The sequence below is a fragment of the Arachis duranensis genome, chromosome 3 (assembly GCF_000817695.3).
Source record: "Arachis duranensis cultivar V14167 chromosome 3, aradu.V14167.gnm2.J7QH, whole genome shotgun sequence".
NCBI classification, from domain to species: domain Eukaryota; kingdom Viridiplantae; phylum Streptophyta; class Magnoliopsida; order Fabales; family Fabaceae; genus Arachis; species Arachis duranensis.
The window spans coordinates 103,402,266-103,403,058 of NC_029774.3; positions in this window are offsets into that span (position 1 = coordinate 103,402,266).

The window sequence follows — 793 nt, forward strand, 5'->3', positions numbered from 1 at the left end:
AGGAAAAATTGATAAATATAACATTGGGTTGCCTCCCAACAAGCGCTTCTTTAATGTCAGTAGCTTGACAGTGGGCTCTCATGGAGCCTCACAGATACTCAGAGCAATGTTGGAACCTCCCAACACCAAACTTAGAGTTTGAATGTGGGGGTTCAACACCAAACTTAGAAGTTGGTTGTGGCCTTCCAACAGCAAACATAGAGTTTGACTGTGGGGGCTCTGTTTGACTCTGCTTTGAGAGAAGCTCTTCATGCTTCCTCTCTATGGTTACAGAGGGATATCCTTGAGCCTGAAATACAAAGGATTCTTCATTTACTTGAATGATCAATTCTCCCCTGTCAACATCAATCACAGCCTTTGCTGTGGCTAGGAAGGGTCTGCCAAGGATGATGGATTCATCCATGTACTTCCCAGTCTCTAGGACTATGAAATCAGCAGGGATGTAATGGTTTTCAACTTTTACCAGAGCATTATCTACAAGTCCATAAGCTTATTTTCTTGAATTGTCTACCATCTCTAGTGAGATTTTTGCAGCTTGCACCTCAAAGATCCCTAGCTTCTCCATTACAGAGAGAGGCATGAGGTTTATACTTGACCCTAGGTCAGACAGAGCCTTCTTGAAGGTCATGGTGCCTAATGTACAAGGTATTGAGAACTTCCCAAGGTCCTGTCTCTTTTGAGGTAATTCCTGCCTAGACAAGTCATCCAGTTCTTTGGTGAGCAAAGGGGGTTCAGCCTCCCAAGCCTCATTACCAAATAACTTGTCATTTAGCTTCATGATTGCTCCAAGGTA